This window comes from Protopterus annectens, chromosome 1.part0 (genome assembly GCF_019279795.1).
Source record: "Protopterus annectens isolate FY-2018-M chromosome 1.part0, PAN1.0, whole genome shotgun sequence".
Lineage (NCBI taxonomy): Eukaryota > Metazoa > Chordata > Ceratodontiformes > Protopteridae > Protopterus > Protopterus annectens.
In genome coordinates, this window is record NC_056725.1 from 787634090 (window position 1) to 787653456 (window position 19367).

Sequence of the window (19367 nt, forward strand, 5' to 3'; positions counted from 1 at the left end):
TGAAGATCTATCCTTCGTAACAATTGATAGAGCAGATATAAATGTATTAGAAGCTGAAGATTCTTCAGAGCTGGGGGGCAAAGATATTCTTGTAACTGGAGATTCAGTTATTAGAGTAACTGATACTTATATTTGCAGAGATGATAATGAACATTGAATAGTGTTCTGCTAGCCAGGAGCAAAAATAGAAGCTGTGAGACAAGCCTTGGAATGCCTTAATGTAAGGAAGTATGGATCTGTTTTTATTCATGTTTCTACAAATGATGTCACAGGCATGGATTGTCTGACTGTTAGTAGGGAACTGACAGCCCTCTTAGTATAGCTTGTACTGGTGTTAGGATATATTTTCACAAATCACCTATAGAAAGGATTGTCAGGTCACTGTGAATGAAAAGATTGTTTGGGTAAACACCTACTTGGAAAAAATGCCCCATTTTAAAAATTTGGAAATGTGTCGAGCATCCAAGCCTAGTTTTGAGCACACGTGTTCAGACAAGATGGTGTGCATTTGTCAAGATCAGGGAAGAGACTTTTTGCACCAGATATTTTGCAGTATTTGACAAACACTAGGCAGGATTTTTGTCAGGTTGAAAATTTAACAGTTAACAAACTTGTAAAAAATAACTGCAAAAAATGCTGCAAAACAACCACAGGTGGCATGACAAATCAAGGAACAAAATATAATCCACAGAGACAAGTTTTAATTCATAAAAACAAGTAGTGTAACTGCTTTTGTCTTGCTTCTGTGAGCAAGACTTCATAAGACAAACAGAACTAATGCAAAATTCAGCTATTTAAAGTGTCACATGCTGAACATCAATTATCTTCTAAAAGCAAGTTACAGATATTTAAAAACATTTCTATATAAATCCAAATGCTAAATGAATAAGCATGAATAAATAAGCAAGCATGAATAAAACTAATCAAGAATGAACATGCACGCTGAGGATGACCTGATTTTAAAAATATAATAAAAAACTTTGTTTAAAAACTGTGCTAAATAATTACTTGAAGTGCAAAATGAGCAATTCATTTAAAAGAAATACCGACTGTCAGATAACTAATATAATACAAAAATACAAAGAGTATAAAAAAGTAATTCTACTAAGGTCCAGTGATGTAAACAAACAACAAATTGTGCCACCAAGGGAGTGGTCTATTTGGAAACCTGCAACCTCTGCCCTTGTTTCTACATCGGTAAGACTGATCATAGATTCAAGGACAGGGTCTACGAACATATTTACAGTATCAGGAAGTTAAAATTGGAGACTGTACTGGCTAAGCATGTGCATGGACACCCTCAGCATGGTTTCAAGTTAGGGTGATTGATCAGATTGAACAAGATCCTGGGGGGACCCCTCACCCTTAAGCTAGAACTGTGCGAATTATTATGGCAAATAAAACTGAATGCCTATAATGCACCAGGACTAAATGATTTATGTTCTTTGTCTTATGTTTTAAAACTGAAGAGTCTGCAGAGGTAATTGAACATTTCTTCTGTACATTTGTTGTTTGTTTACATCACTGGACCTTAGTAGAATTACTTTTTTATACTCTTTGTATTTTTGTATTATATTAGTTAACTGACAGGCTGGGTAGTAGTTGATTTTACTAGTGGGTATTTCTTTTAAATGAATTGCTCATTTTGCACTTCAAGTAATTATTTAGCACAGTTTTTAAACAAAAGTTTTTGATTATATTTTTAAAATCAGGTCATTCTCAGCATGCATGTTCATTCTTGGTCAGTTTTATTCATGCTTGCTTATTTATTCATGCTTATTCATTTAGCATTTGTATTTATATTGAAATGTTTTTAAATATACTTTTGCTTTTAGAAGCTAATTGATGTTCAGCATGTGACACTTTAAATAGCTGCATTTTGCATTAGTTCTGTTTGTCTGATGAAGGCTTGCTCACAGACGCAAGACGAAAGCGCTTACACTTCTTGTTTTTATGAATTAAAACTTGTCTCTGTGGATTATATTTTGTTTCTTGTATTTGTCTTGCCACCTGTGGTCATTTTTCAGCATTTTTTGCAGAAAATTTAACAGTTCACAGATAGCAAAATTTGATGCATCTCTGATGGTTGTTAATGCTAGGAGCATTAATAATACATTTTTGTTATTGGAAAATTTGCTATGTTCCCATAAGATTGATGTTGTTATAATTTGTGAAACATGGTTAAAGAACAATGACTGGAAACCAGTTCAGTCAGGGTATAAATGTTTTTACTGTAACAGACATTCTAACAAAAAAATCAGGTGGAAGTGTTATGATAGAGATTAAAGATAGCTGTGAGACCTGTGATTATTACATGTTCAATAATAACACCAGTACTATAGACTGTGCAACTGTGACACTGCAAACATCCCTGGAACATATAACAGCTGTTGGAGTATATAGACCACCAAAGTCAAGTGCAGATGACCTAGATGAATTCGTACATGTCTTACATGAAACACAGGAGGGAAGAATAATATTAGCTGAGTACTTAAATTTACCAGAAACAGACTGGAATAATATTGATTCAACAATGTTAGTAAGGAAATTATTTACAGCATATATTCAGGAACAACAATTGCTTCAGACTGTAAAAAATTCTACCAGGGGACAGAACATACTAGACATTGTTTGTGTTCCCAAAGAAACTGCTGTAACTTCAAGTCAAGTTTTACCACCATTGCTGTGCAGTGATATAAAGGTTCATTTGTTGCTAGATAATTTTGCCAAACTGAAATCTAAGCCAATGCACAGAAGATTAATTACAGATTATATGGAAGCAAAACAGTTACTGTATAAAACTAACTGAAGTGAGGTGTTCAGTGGAAAAACTGCAGATGGAATATGAATAGTTTTGAAAGAAAAATTGTTTGAGTGCAAAAAATCAAAAAAATGTGTAACACCAGGATTTAGGCATACAACATCAGGGGGATATATTTCCATAAGAACAAGATATCTGATTAACGTGAGAGAAAAAATATATAAGAAATGGAAGAGAGGTTGAACTACAACTTTGAAAACTGAAATAAACAAGATGGACAAACAGATTAAGCATAGTATGAGACAAGATCAAGAAAAATTTGAAGACATTTTATATAAAGATATTGAGCATAATATGAACCTTTTTATAGATACTTAAGATGTGGAAGGAGTAAAGACACACAAATTGATAAACTGTGTGTAGATTCTAAAATTTATTCTTAGACACAACAGATTATATATATTTATATTTACAAAATCTTATGCAAAACAGTCTGGCTCCACAAAAGGGATGATAAGTTATCCGAGTGACATCCAGGTAACTCCAGATACTGGAATCAAATTAGATTACAAAGAACTGCACACATTGGATCCAAACAAATCACAGGGAGGAGATGGAATTAGTAACAATGACCTGAGAACACTTCAGCAAGAACTTACAGTACCATTATATCTATTATTTACCAGGTCATATAAATATGGGGAGATTCCTCAAGACTGGAGACGTGTTTATTAAGCCTGTCTTTAAGGGAAAGGGGAGTAGGACTAACCCAGACTCATACAGACCCTTAAGTCTACTTTCATGTTGTGGAAAAATAATGGAGAAGGTAATATTGGATAAGTTATTGTCAGAACTGTATAGGCTGGGACTTGAAACCATATATTGGCATGCATATGTTGAAAACAGATCTATTGCCACCTGTAATATGTTCTATAACAATATAATAACAGCTATGAGTGAGAAATCATGCTGTGATGTAATTTGTACAGATTAAACTTCAGCATTTGACAGGGTCATACACAAAACACTGATCAATATATTAGTACAACTAGATACTGATGCACTCTTGATAAGCTGGATAGCTGCATGGCTTACAAATAGGACATGGCAAGTATCACACAGCAACTAGACAGGTGAAATCCTTGGTTACAGTCAGAGTGTCCCACAGGGCTCTGTCCTAGGCCCTTATTTGTTTAGATTGTATCTTTCAGACCTAACTTTTTCATCTGAGGTGTTCTATAGTCTATATGCAGATGACCTGAAATTGGGTAAACTGATTACATGTGTTACTGAAAAGGCATGTCTGCAAAATAACTTGACTAAATTTACCATTTGGGCACAGGAGAATAATATGCAAATAAATGCATCAAAAACTAATTATATGAGATCTGGGAGACCTAAATTGAAAGATGAATATTTAATACAGCACAGAGTGATTGAAACTGTAGACTCATTTAAGGACCTGTGTATATGGGAAGATTCAGCTATGAGTTTTTCTAATCATGTCAATCAATTGGTTAATGATACTTATAGAACTATAGGATCTATAAAAAGATTTATAAAGTCTAGGAAATCAAAAATAATGAAGTCATTATTTGTTAGTTACATTAGACCCAACCTTGTGTATAGAATAACAATATGGAAACCCTATAAGAAAACAAGCATGAGTAAACTGGAAAGAGTACAGCTGAAATATACCAAGGGCATCCAGGGATGTGAAAATTTAAGTTATTGTGAAAGACTAAAATATCAGAACTTGTACAGTGTCTCTTATAGATATCTAAGAGGAGATCTTATTCAGGTATATAAGGCATTTAGAGACAACTACCTCTGGGAATATTTGGGGTTATCAAAAAGTATTAAAAAATCATCGGGCAACCTATGTAAAAGATTCTATAGGAATGAGAAGTGTACTAATTGGTTCTCTGACAAAGTAGCCGATGCATGGTACAGACTATAAAATTAGATTAAAGCAAGTACTAGTTTATATATTTTTAAGAGCAGCTTGGATACTTATTATAGGAAAAAGTGTTTTGGTATATTGGCAAGCTAGAAGGGCATTAATGCCCATGCTAGAAATATTTGTATGTATGTATGTATGTATGTATGTACAAATAATTAACCAGTAATAGTCTTCTGATGAATACCTCCAAGGCTTAGCTGAGGGTATTGCTGTCTCAGTTTTAGTTAATTGTCAGTCAGTTGATTTTATTAGCTCACACTTTGGAAGTTATTTTTTATCTCCCTCAGCAAAGTGAAAATCTACTGGTTTATCCATGTGCAGGCCAATGACCTTCCTCTGTCCCTCCTAAAACTAGTAAAATAATGCATAGCAAGCAATACTTGGTTTAACACTATGTGCTGCTAGGCCTAGATCCTGCAGCAGTCTTGTGTTTGATTCCTCCAACCACCATTTGCCTAATGTGTGATAGCAATTCAGTTAAATAGACAGTGCCTAGGGTCACCTCTGATAAGGGAATGTGTGACCATTGGACTTACCTGGTTAGGAAATAGTTACCTTTTATTTATTAACCCACAAACAACTAGTGGTCCACCAGAAAAAGCAACCATCTTTTTCTCTGACACACAACTGCTTCCACCAGGATCAGTGCATGAAGAGTACTCTGTCTAACTTCACGGGGTATATTCAAAATAAATGTAGGAGTGGTGAACATGCTCTTTCAACCTTTTCAGATCTTTCAAAAGCTTTAGTATGATCTCCTCATCCATTCTGATCTCACGATTAAGCGATCTAGCAAGACAGCTTGCAACTAGTTTAAATAAAAATAAAACTCTCTTACCAATATACTTCTATATCTAATAGAACAGTTTTACATAGATCATGCATCTCTTTCACAGATTACTGTTTTTTTTTTACATTGTCCAAAATAAGTGTTCTTTCTTCATGGCTAAAATCATAAGCACACTCTATCACACTTGATTGAGAGGAACATTCAATAGGAGTTGATAAACTGCAAACCACATTTCAACTCCCGATCCATCATAGCTTCTGCTAGAGGGAAAGTCCTTCTGCACAACACACCTCTAGAACTTTAAATGAACTAACTCTAAAATTACTTAAGAATTCATGTAAAGAGAAGTAACCATTACCTCCTGCTGCACAACTGCTCAAAATGCCACACTCTACAAAAATAACCTAATGCACTCCCAAAACTCAAAACAAGCCCAATCACCAATCATTACTTAAGCTCTCAGTCCTATAACAGTGCAACAGAACTAACATTTCATTAAGTTAAGAAATCACAAATGGTAACTCAATAGAAGGTGACAGTCACTATTTCATTTGACTAAAGTTTAACAGTCAGCACAGAAGAGATAACCCATATTACACACTCACACACATATTTCTCAAAGCAAGAAATCTGGACAAAGCCATAAATAATGAGGGGTCACAGGCTCAAAAGTAGGGACAAGTTTTAAATATTGCTCTTACAAACTTAGCAAGTTGTTAGAATAACAGGTTTTGAATTAGCGTGAATTTTCTGAAGAGTTTGAAGCCTGAAACCCAAACATCTGTTATTATGTTCTGACTTGAATACTCAATGATTTGCCAATGAATTGTTAGAAAACCACAATTTTATGAGAAACAGACCAAAAATATGGGGCAAAAATCTGGACACTCTGCAAAAATCTAGACAGTTGAGAGGTATTCACACCCACACCCATACACACACACACGCACACACGCACATGCGCACACACACACACGCACACACGCACACACGCACGCACACACACACACACACGCACACACGCACACACGCACGCACACATACGCACACACACACACACATGCGCACGGTGCATACACAAATATGCACACATCCCCAGAAAAAAAAAATATACTAACTACGCAGTCACCCAACCATGGAGAAAGAGGAAAATTATATTAGAGTCAAACTGTATGTCTTGTTAACCATATTTTCTTTGAAAGTTTCTTTTATGAATTTTGTGCAGTTTCAGAATTTGTATTTTTAATTTAAGGGGGTGTGGGGGCAAAGGCCCCATTTCAGGAATGAGGGTTGAGGAGCTTCCCACTTAATTCATTTATTTTTGTTTTGATTTGTTTTAATAATTTGCTTTTGTATAAACTGTTGTTGCCTTAGTACATTCTTTTGTCATCACAGCTTCAGATGTGGTGTTTCCATTTATATCTCATGCTGGCAGTCCTGTTGGTCATACTGGAAGAATTTATCCAGTAGTAACATGCTTTGGATAGTTTTCTGTATTTCTTCAGAAAGAGAAGAATGGGAAACATTATTGGTGTTTTCAATTCAAACAGAATAAAAAAGTCTTGCTTGGGCTTTCATTGTCAAGTGTTGGTAGGTGAGGAATTACTTAAATCTCCCTGTAATAGTCATTTGCCTAATGTTTCTGAGGAAAGGAATTATGAGACTTTTGCTTCACTGAAAGATTGTGCTTGCATGGAATGGAATTTTCTGGATCAAGCTGCTGAAGATGTACTTTCATCTTTGGCTAAATATGCAGTGTTTTCTATGACATCTACGGTGCAATTTGTGGCAGACTGATGGTTAGACTCTGTAATGTTAGTAAAATATAGCACATTTTGCTGATATCAATGCAAAATTTGCAGATAAGCCTGTAATATGCAAATATGCCTCAGTGAACTTAGAATATGTTGGTACAAAACAGGATTAACCAGCGGCATTGGCACACTGTCCAGCAGTGACAGCCACTCTGTAATTCATGAAAAGTGTCTCATAAAACTTGATGTGCATTAACAAAACTACAGAAATTCTACAAGCCCAGGCAGTGCAAGCTGAATGACTTTTGAAAGTAATACATATATTCAGCAATCCCTTCAGTAAGCTCACAGACAACTACATATCTCTCTGTAAGTCTTGTACTAAAAAAATACAATCACTGGAAATTACAGATTTTAATGGAATTCATAACATTTCTAATAAAAAAAATAACAAAAGGCTAGCAGGAGCTAGCAGTAGTAGTAGGGTGTGGGACATGTGTGGGAACACAAGCAATGCACACACCCAAGGAAACAGGGAAATAGAATAGCAGATGTAGGGTGTGGGTGAAAAAGTGGGACACAACAGGTATTCAGGAATAGGAAAAATCTGATGCCAGACAGAGGGACATGGGCATTTTTTTTTTTTTTTGCTGGGGATAGGCTTCATATTTTTTGAGGGGGGGGGCAGAAGGAAAAGAAAAGACAGGAAAAGACAGGAAAAGAGGAGGAGAAGGGTAAAACAAGTGTACACATATAACAAACGTCATAAGACATGACAGACAAAGGTCAGAAATGAACAGTAAGGAAAGGTGAGGTATATCAATGACACAACTACACCATGGGCAATGGAAAGTTGACAAACAGGGTGGGGATGCACACCAGCCATACTGAAATGTAGAAGTACATATGTAGCTATGCACTACTGCATTATGACATGGTGCAAACGTTGTGGCAGTCATACCTGGATATGTATGACTGATGGCAGTTGTGTGGTGCAGTATGATAAACAGGGATCACAGTACACATTGGATATTGAATCCAGTACCAAAGGAATCTGTCAGCAATGCAAGTGTAAGCCAAGCAATGGCACATATGAGCAAATGCAGCCCATAAAATGCTGCAGAATACCAACAGAGGACAGAATAGAACTGACAACCAAACATGTGAAAGGGAAACAACCAAACAGCAGTACTGTAACAAAGCAGCAAACCGACATATCCATACAAGTACATGTACACAACTCAACCAGATGTGTAAAGGAATGCATATATCACAGACATATACCATATCAGGGGCAAACACAGGTGTAAACATATATGTATGACCTTTATTAGCCTAACATGAAACAGTTGTAAAGCAATATCAATTCACTGATGTACTTTAAAACATTGAAGTACACACACTTTGAATGGCTAACAATCAATCATCTAAGACTGAAAGCTAAAGCAATGATGCTTCCCCCCACATGCCCCTTGCAAATTATATATACTAACTCCAAGACTGATCTGCAGTGGGGAAAAGGCAAATTCCCTGATCCTCTCTGTGCACAGTCTTGCATGGATTTAACCCCAGCAGACATGAGCAAATGAGTTTTGATCACTTCTGCTGGTGTTAAACACATTCAGGATTACAGATGTTCGATCATATGGAGACCTCTCCAATAAATATACACACAGCAATTACATTGAGTAATATGCATTCTGAAATATATGATTAATGCTATATAATTACTATCAGGTTGTGCTCATAAAATACATCATAATAATCTGGGCAATATGAAACACACACGTATAATATGAACAAGGATGTAATGCAAGCAGTAGCCAGCAACTTTTGTGCATATGTCTTGCATCTGTATAATGGCCATAAGGCTGGCATAAGATGACCTTTAAACAATGCAACTATATAAAAATGGATGAAAATTCAAAAGAAGGTTAACATATACCATGCATATATGCAAGATATATGCCATACCTACAAAAGAGAAAGAGAGGTGGACAACATGTACCCATATCAAGGAGGACATGCCAGCAAAGTTAAGTAGGCAAATGACAACACTATGTAAGGGGACACATTGCAAATGCATGTGTATACCACATAGGTTTGTATTGAAGTCAACCCAAGCTATATTGAAGTGAATGGCCAATGTCATTCACACCCTCACACATGCACACACACACACACACACACACACACACACACACACACACACACACACACACACACACACACACACACACACACACACACACACACACACACACACACACACACACACACACACACACACACACACACACACACACACACACACACACACACACACACACACACACACACACACACACACACACACACACACACACACACACACACACACACACACACACACACACACACACACACACACACACACACACACGCACACACAGTACTGTACAGCCACCTAATAGCAAGAGGCATAAGTAAACAAACTAGGAATCAGTATCACATACACATGTATACAGTCAGTCATGCCAGTGTACAACTGTACAACATGAAGAATAAACACCCATGGCAATATATATATATATATATATATATATATATATATATATATATATATATATATATATATATATATATATATATATATATATATATATATATATATAAAAAACTGATCATGAGTATGACTAAGCAAAGGAAAGTCCTATGACTAGCAGGACAGCCCATGAACATGGATTTAATGACTGTTCACATCACATTCCCAAGGTGCAATGGGGTTTCTCTATTGATTGGAATATGAGCAGAGATTTGTACATACATCTGTGCATGTCTACACCATTTTATTAATTTATTTATTTAGTTATTTATTGACATTTATTAACCGGGTTAGTCCAGCTGGGCCAGGAGCCCTTTTTCAGTGGAGACCTGAGGAGAAAAGCTCCAATTACAGACAGTTTAAGTATACATAACAGTTTAGTTTACAGTTAAAAAACAATTATTATTAGCAATAAAATTTAAAGCAATTCACAGTGATAAGTTAAGAGGCATAACAGGGATAAAATCAGTAAGACAAAAAGTACAAATAAGTACTGTACTTCAGATTTTTTTTTTTTACCCGTAGCTGATGTATAACTGATGTGGTAAGGTGTATAGCAAGTGCATGAATGGGGTGGAAGGGATATCTAGAGGTGTAATGTGATGTTAGAGAAAAATATGTGGAAAGTAATATGCTGAGAAGATTGTATGAGATTGTGGTAAAAAGGAATAGTATTGGAGTGGTAAAAAAAGTATGCTGAGAACTTGTATGGGAATGTGGAATACAGAATAGTATTGGAGTTAGGTAGGGTCATGACAAGTACAAGTTTTCGTTTTAATAAAGAGTAGTCTGAGTTCTTTTTTAAATTGTATAGGGTGTGTAATGGAGCATTAATTGGGATGGGAGGTTATTCTATGCCTGGGATAGGGTGGATTTATAAAGTAGTCTACCAATAGATTTTTTGGGTTGGTCGATGTCAAGGAGTTGTTGGTTAGAAGTACGAAGTGTGTGAGTTGGTGTGTAGATGGATACCAGGGAGGAAAGGACAGGGCAGGAGGATGGTTTATAAATTATAGAGTGAATAATTTGTAACTGAGATAGAAGGAGTTGTTGAGGGAATTCTAGCCATTGTAGTGAGTTGAGTGCATGGTAGTGGTGTGAGTTATGTGGGGAGTTTGTGATGAATCTTGCTATTTTGTGATAGGTTTGTTGGAGTTTGGCCTGGGTAGTGGATTGGATATTAGTTAGTACTGAGGTGGCATAGAGAAGGAAGGAGAGAAGAAGAGCCTGAGCCAGGGACAGTCTAGCATCATGGGTCAGGAATCTAATGTTTCGGTAGAGCATACCCAGCTTTTGGTGAGGTTTTTTTATACTTTGACAGATGTGTAGGCTAAATTTAAGTTTGTCATCAATGATGGCTCCTAGAGGTTTTGTGTGGGAGTCAGGTTGTATGGTGGTGTTAATTGGAGGATGAAATGAGAAAGGTAGATTTTAGGTGAGAGAGAGTCTGTGGGAGGAATAGCAGAAGTTTGTTTTTTTAGGGTTTAGGATGAATAGATTATCAGCTAGCCATTTTTCAACAGATAGAAAGGCATCCTGGGTGAGAGTGTGAAGGTCAGAGATATTTTTGGAAGTGCAGATGAGAGTTGAATCATCAGCATATTGGATTAGAGCAAATTGTTTCCAGGAGATATGAAGTTCATTTGTAAAGATATTGAACAGGAGGGGACCCAAGATGGAGCCGTGAGGCACCCCAGTTGCCACTGGAAGGTAGGGTGAGCAGGAGGAGAGCCATTGAACAGATTGCTGTCTATGAGTATGAGACAGATAACTAGAGAAGAAGGCTAGGGTGGAGGGAGATAGATTGAGGTTGGAAAGTGTAGTCAGAAGTAAAGGGTGTGAGACAGTGTTGAAGGCTTTTGAGAGGTCAAGGAAAAGGCTGGATACTAGGAGGTTTTTATCACAGGCCTCAGCTATTGTATGTGTAAATGACAGGAGTTCTGTAGAGGTGCTGTGGTTAGGGTGGAAGCCATGTTGGGTGGGAGTGAGGAGGTTGTGTTGGAGGAGGTAGTTTAGGAGTTGTGAGTGTATACATTTTTCCATAAGTTTGGAGAGAGGCGAGTGGATGGCAATTGGACTTAAGTTTGATGGGACTGTTGAGTTCCCCCTTTATGCAATGGGATAGTGAAGAAGGATTTCCAAATGTCTGGTACTGTTGCTTCCTGGCTAGATCAATTAATTAAGAGGGACACTGGATATGCTATGGATTCTGCAGCTAATTTGAGGAAAGTGGGTGGGAGATTGAGGAGGGAGAGCAAGGTCTAAGCTTCAGAAGGAGTAATTTAATGTATGAAATATGTGCATGTATTTGTATAAGCCATGTATGTGGAAAAGTAAAATAAGTCAAAGAAGGCATACTTTAATGTTGCTATTTAAATTAGCAATACCAAGGAGTATACATGAATGGTACAGTGGCAGTCTAAGCAGTCTGTAAAGTAGAACTGCCCGTAGATGACAGACACAGTTATATAATACAACATGGCACCATCATTGCTAGTAAATGCCACACACAAAGCCAGTATGCCAGTGTGAAAGCAGGACAAGTGTCACACAAAGCACAGATACAAGGGCTTATGCTGCTGTTGAACAGACATGACAGAGTAACCCTCAAATCATACCCATCTCACTATGTTATTTGTGGAAACGTGGGCAAAATAATGTTTGTTAGTAACTGCCAATCCCACACACATATATTCAGTGGAACTCTTGTGTCAGTAGCAGCATGTTAACTGCAAAATGCAGAACTGTGACATACATGGCCACAGTGCATTGGCCATAACAACAAAATGCTGCACTGCACTGCATGAATAGGAGTACACACACACACACACACACACACACACACACACACACACACACACACACACACACACACACACACACACACACAAATGTGAGGGGGTACCACACCTGCCAACATGGAGCAAAGTAGGCATCAAGTGCAGAAACACATGGACATCAGCATGATGACTGCATGTCTAATGTAGTAATATGTGCCATGCAGCAGGTGCAACCAAATGCAAAATGTCACACAACATCTGCAGAGTACGGTTGGCTGTGTATCATATAAGCATGGTAGCAATATGTTATGCATACACAAGTGTGCCTATAAAGTCCAATTGCTTATATGTCAAACACCATGGTGGTAGCAGTAAACAAGCGGATCACACAGACAATATTTATGGCCTGGAAGGCCCAACTTGAGGGGGATGAACATCACAAATGATCTCCCAGGATGTTTTCTCTAAATGAGTCCCACATAGCCAGTGCCATATCCTGAAAGAAATTCTTCATCAGGTCCCCCATCTGTGTTTGAAAGACATCAGTCATCACCTCACAGATCTGGTCCCAGAAATCATCTGCTGGTTTTGGAGAGTGGCACTTCCTTCAGCTTGCAGCAGGGATGACAGCATATATAGGTCCAGGTTCTTCCTCATCATTAGCATTGCCTCCATAATGTTCATCAGCATTGTCATCCGAGGACTCAGGCAGTGGTCTGACATGTGCTTGTCTCTGGCATCGGATGAGTGAGCATTCATGGGTCCCATGGTCTGTCAAGGTGAATCACATAACAAGAAAGAAAATATATAATATGTATGTCTGGAACTATATGAATACATAACATACCCACTATGACTCAATGCACAGGCAGAAAAAAATCAGTATGACACTTTACAATAAGGTATGCCCATAGTCAAGTCTGCCACCATATGTGATGTAGGTCATGGATCCAAACCATAATGATGAAAATAACATATCTATCAGGCCTCATATTCCTGTGCAAAACATGTCTGTCATGAAACACAAATTGACATGTACATAAAAAATGTTAAGAGACATTAACTACTGTGCCGCCAACATGATCACTAAGAAGAAAGGTATATCACCATACATAACAGATGTCATTAAAAACACATTCTAAGATGATATGGCTAAAAGGATTATATATAAGAGAATAATAAAAACAAATGCAGCTAATGCGTAGATATTCATGTTCAAGACAAATACCCTATGTCCAATTATCTAGAATTATGGATTATTTCAATAGAAGCCTATGTCATGGCCGATATATCCATCACAGCATGTCAGCAAGTTACTCCAGGCCATGACATGGCATTTAAAACACAGCTCATCTTTGAAAATCCTGCCATTATCTAAACAATTATTTTCCAGCTGTCATTATACGTAACAAATGTGCGCAACCAGCACACTTACAAATCATGTTATATAAAGACAAGCATGCCATGACACTTTGGTGTGTAAGAGTGCATCTATATCAGAAGATCAAATGCTAAAAATAGCGAACATTCTTCTAAAAATAGCGAACATTCTTTTATCAAACTTAAAAACGTGAAACATTAAAATGAAGGAGAAGATTAGCGAATTTTGATTAAAAAAAACAAAACAAAAAAAAAACAATGTACAGGCAAAATAAAGTGGGGGCTTTGCCCCCTCCGCCCCCCCCCCATTGTAAATATACCAACTACAAGATCACATCACAGTGGAGAATGGCCCATCGATTTGATTCCCAGGGAAAACAATCAATGTTCCATGCCTTCAATGTTTTCAGGTTTCATGTTATAAAGTTTGGTATAAGAGCGTTGATTAATTTAAGTGTTCAGTCTTCTGATAGGAACCCATAACAGTGACATGTGTCAACATTGCAAAACAACTGCTAAACTGTTAGACCACTGTAAAACTAACAAGATAAGACAACTACTGTGACCTGTACTGGGGAATAATTGAGCTATACTTCACTACATTGGCAAGCAGACTGCCTGAGAGAATCTCATTATTTCAATGTTTCCTATCTTGTATGTATGCCTTGCATGTCAGTATTGCCTTGTATGTCAGTGTATGAATATGTGACTCACACACAACTGCAATCCAGGTGTCTGTGCATGTAATGAGTCAGGTGAACAGCCACCAGTTAGCATCTTTGTATAATGAAGATATAGTGTGGTGACAATTTAGTGGGAATTATAAAAACTATATGTAAGTGAGATGAGCAATGCAATATGGTTATTGGCTGACACAACATCAAATCTTTGGACCACAACACAACATCCTAGAAATAATGGACAATCAGAACACAGTGACAGCATGTGGCATATAAAGCCATAGGTTATGCCTTAGAAACAGTACTGCATGACTGCTTATGCATCAATGACCTACAGACATTTGTTTGCAGCCATTATGTATGCCACTACAAAATGCAAACAGTGTAATGCTGATCGTTGATTATGTAACAGGCAGATATAAATGAAGAACAGGAACAGGTATGGGCAGAACTACTCCTAAACACATGATACAAGTGCATTGAAACCAAAGCAGCAACAGTCTTGTAGACAGAAGCACTACTCGTTGAACTGAAGTGCAGGCCAAACACACTCTGCCTACAACAGTCTGAGCACTGACACAGCAGACACCCATTCAGTATGTGAATAGGCAGGCTATGTACAACAGATCAGTCACTAAGCACCAGAGTCAAACATAAGTGTACTAGGACCTGCTATACAAAGAGCAGGCAAAGCAAAATTAAACCATATGTAAAACATCACAATACACAGCACTGTGGCAGTTACACATAACTGAATGTTGTCTAGGTTGTGAAGTACAATTCATAACATTACCCTCAGTAAACAAGGCCTGTTTCTAACTCAAATGTAAACATGTTTTATGAAATGCATACTGATAATCAGAGGGACTGCATGACTATGATGCATGCTGGGTAGTCTTGCATTAGTAGTAGTATGCATGGAAATGCAAAACAAGCCAGTCCTCTAACAATGATCAGATTTATTGTTGGTAAAAAATGTGAAAATATAGTCAACATACCTTTCACTCTGCACTGCTCTTCCAGCCAGAGCATTTGCTTAATGCACAATGCCCTCTTTCTTGCTCTTTCTTCATCACCTGCAAAAGATCAAAAGCATGCATGCATGGCAAAGAGTAGGTAGGTAAAAAATGACAGTCAATTTCAGTGAGCAGTACATGTTCTCTATCCTTTACACTGAATAACATTAACCTGCATACTCATTATTGGATGCATCACATACAGTACTTTATTCATGAGAAGACTAATGAACACAGCTTTGGAAGACCTGAGATTCAAGCATGCAACTCTCAGCTATATTTCTACTACAACCCTCGCTGCCACCTGCCTAGCTAATCCATCTTAGTTGTGATTGCATGGAGGAACTGCTGTTAAACAAGTCATAGGTATAACTCTGCAGCAAACATCTCAACTGTCCAGATGTTCGCAGAATTTCCAGATTTTTGCCTCCTGTTTTTGGTCTAATCCTCATAAAATTTGTGTTTTTCTGGCAAATCACTGGAATGATCTAAGGACTGAAGTCACTAAATAATGGTATACATTTGAGTTTCAGACTTCAAATCCTTCAAAAATGTATGTTAACACAAGCCCTGTTACTCTAGCACAATGATTTTCAACCTTTTTCATCTCATGGCACCCATAAACTAATTACAAAAATCTTGTGGCACACCAAAAAATATATTGCATTTTTTGCCCAACTGACAAAAACAGGTATAATATTGACTGATTTAAAAAATCTTTTCCTCTTTTTTTCTTGCATTTAATATTTAATGAGATATCTGAGCATGAAATTGTTTTAGAATGTGTTTTGTGTGAGTTGGAATTTTAGATAGGCTGGAGCCTAGAGAGGGGACCTGGACATGGGCAGAAGAATAGATTGTGGGTGGTGAAAGAATGAAGCAAGTGTGCCTTTCCTATGAGGCTACTCCCCATTTCCTGCCTAGTCTGGCAATGATACCAGCATATAGAAGCATATAGACCAGGGAAATAGTGGTATCATGAAAACTCTACTAGTCATAGCATGTTGGGTCCCTGTTTAACCCTCTTCCTGTCATGGAGCCTGGTGCCTTTCACCCCTAATATCTGGACATCCAGGATCTGGACCCCCATATATAGTGGATCTCCCAGTAGGTAGACTTTCCTTGTGCAGATCACATGTGATGAGAATGCCAGGGTTTGGGGAACTTAGAAGGCAAATGATGGAGAAGGGGGTGATGAGTGACAGAAGAAACCTAAAATCAGCTGTAGCAGGCCAAAAAAAAGAAAGAAAGAAATGTTGTATATATAAGAAATAAAACAGTATTTTGGAAAGTGGGTTCTAATTCATGTTATCACATTTTTTCTCTATATTCTTTCCTTTATTTTCCATGTTATGTTTTATATGCATATATATATATATATATATATATATATATATATATATATATATATATATCATACCTATGTCTGAATAAGCCATATGGTCACAGCATTCAGGAAATTCTAATACACATTTTTAGTAACTGGACTGGTGAAAGAATGGCAATTACATAATGACTCACACACATGGAAAGAAGATAAGAATGAAGAAATATGGATAAAAAATGAAGTAACTAGTGAGAGAGGTTTTCCAATTCAAAGTTTAAATCAATACAGCTTTCTAGATGTACAGTATAAACTAGAAAAGTAAAAAATCACGAAACTCTGACTAAAATAGCATGGACTTCATTGGATAAATAAATTAATAAAAAGGCTAAAAATGGTAAGAACTTTCACGACAACATTCACATTTAAATAGCAAGAGCCAAAATTCACGTCCAATAGTAAAATACTATGCATATCATTCAATAGGAAACAGCCAGTCACAATGTAAAAGTCTGAAGACTAAACCTACCACAGGAAAGTAAGCTATCCTGCTAAAACTCCTAATTCATTGGTGGACTATAAAACAGCTATCCAATAAAATACAATTACTAAACAAACAAACTATTTACAAACTTTATGCATACCTACCTAATGTGAACCAATCCAAAACATGTTTACAAAATAAAAAGTAAAAGCATTCGCCAGTCTTTTTCATATAAAGCTGATGTTCATTCTATATGTTAAAAATAAAAATAAAAAAAGGCATTGGCTGAACTTTTAAACAGTGAGAGAGGCACTCTGATTCAAAGTTTAAATCAATGCAACTTTCTAGATGTACAGTATAAACTTCCAAAAGCAATCTGGACTTCTCGCCAGGTAGAGAGGAAGAGAAAGAAAGCATCTGTGTATGTGCTGGCTTTGTGATGGTTTTAAAAGAATGAGGCTACACATTCACTCTCACAAGATCGAATACAAAGAGTCTCTTCTACATTCATACACACATTCACTGACATAAGACCGCTCTTACTCTCTCTCTCTCGATCTCTCTCACATACAGTCTCTTCTGCATTCAAACACGCATTCACTAACACAAGACCACTCTCACTCACTCTTGATCTCTCTAACACACACACACACACACACACACACACACACACACACACACACACACACACACACACACACACACACACACACACACACTTTCTTCTGCATTCATACATGCATTCACTCGCATACACAGACAGAAAAATAACAGACATACACACATGCACACTGTTACAGTGGGCATGCCTCCTGATGTCCCAGTTTCAGCAGTGCTGCCATTCCACCAGTATGCCAAACCAGAAAGTTGTCAACTGTACTGCTGTGGTGTCTTGAGAACCACCTTGCCACCACAATGCAGAATGTTCAGCTTCTTGCACCATATTTTTCAAATGTTTCTAATAAAATTGCGGTTTTCTGACAAATCCTGCAGGAATGAAGACAGAAAATAATGGCTGACATTTGAGTTTCAGACTTCATACAGTGTAGAAAATTTTTGCTAAAACAAAATCTGTTAAGAGGTTAAGAGGTGCACCAGTACTTCTTGCAGTGGAAAAGAATTTTACTTACCTCAGTGCAGTTTCTATGCACACTCTTCCGCAAAGTCCACTGGTCTGATGGTGTCCCATCAAAAGTTAGAGTTGCTAGAGTCAGTAGACTTTCAGTGCTCACTGCTTACAGTTTCACGTTACGTTATTCAGCTCTAACACATTTAATATTCAACAGAAATCCAGTTGGAGGAGGATGTAATAAAAAAAAAATCACCTGACTGCAACCTCCAATCGCAGCTCCGATGTAATATTAGGGTGACAGTATGCTTTGCAAAGAAAAGCAATGAAGTGTGGAAGTTAAGCAACACATTTCACTGAAGAGAACAGGCATGTTTTAAGAACTTTTTGTGGCACACCTGTTGACCTGTCATGGCACACCAGTAGAAAACCCTGCTCTGGCAACTTTCTAAGTTTATAAGATCAATATTTAAAAACATGTCCCTATTTTTAGGCCTCCCCCCCCCATTTTATCAGGCTTTGTCCAGATTTCTTGCACTAAGAGTTTGAGAGGTATGCTCTGCAGGTATGGGATAATAATATGGATTGTGGCTCCCACATTATAAGATGGTTAAAATACAGTCCAGTGTTTCCTTTGTGCTGTGCATTTGTAAATCAAAACATGCAAGCCTGATTATGTCAGCAAAGTGGTCACAACAAAAAAACAAAACTGTAACATGTCATAGCTCAGACTGTGGAACACTGTTATATAACACATAGCTGCTGTTAACAGACAGCTACAC

At 37.3% G+C, this 19367-nt stretch overlaps 1 long non-coding RNA gene across 1 annotated transcript; it reads right to left on the reverse strand.

Annotated features, from left to right (window-relative positions):
* Positions 1-12697: 12697 nt before the first annotated feature.
* Positions 12698-18730, reverse strand: LOC122794573. The gene is made up of 3 exons (XR_006363656.1): positions 18647-18730; positions 15691-15768; positions 12698-13403 (listed from the first exon to the last, which is right to left on the reverse strand). It is a non-coding gene; the product is annotated as an uncharacterized LOC122794573 (long non-coding RNA).
* Positions 18731-19367: the final 637 nt, after the last annotated feature.